Below are 509 nucleotides of genomic sequence, written 5' to 3'. Positions count from 1 at the left end.
GGGTAGGTGGGGATCCTGTGGGGTCCACAGATCCTGAGGTGTCAAGGAAAAGTCATCCCTGCACCAAATGGCAAGCTAAATTGCGTTTTTAGCCATTTCTGGCGTTAAACGCCGGGCTGGTGCCCATTTCTGGCGTTTAACGCCAGCTCCTTGCCCTTTTCTGGCATTTAACGCCAGTCTGGTGCCCCTTTCTGGCGTTAAACGCCCAGAATGGTGCCAGACTGGGCGTTAAACGCCCATCTGCTAGCCTGACTGGCGTTTAAATGCCAGCAGGTTCTTCCTCCAGGGTGTGCTGTTTTTCTTTCTGTTTTTTCATTCTGTTTTTGCTTTTTTCATTGATTTTGTGACTTCTCATGATCATCAACCTACAAAAAATATAAAATAACAAAAGAAAATAGTTAATTATAAAACATTGGGTTGCCTCCCAACAAGCGCTTCTTTAATGTCATTAGCTTGACAGAGGACTCTCATGGAGCCTCAGAAATGCTCAGAGCTATATTGGAACCTCG

The sequence above is a fragment of the Arachis duranensis genome, chromosome 7 (genome assembly GCF_000817695.3).
Source record: "Arachis duranensis cultivar V14167 chromosome 7, aradu.V14167.gnm2.J7QH, whole genome shotgun sequence".
Lineage (NCBI taxonomy): Eukaryota > Viridiplantae > Streptophyta > Magnoliopsida > Fabales > Fabaceae > Arachis > Arachis duranensis.
The sequence above is the reverse complement of the archived record's forward strand: the minus strand, read 5'-3'. Positions refer to the sequence as shown.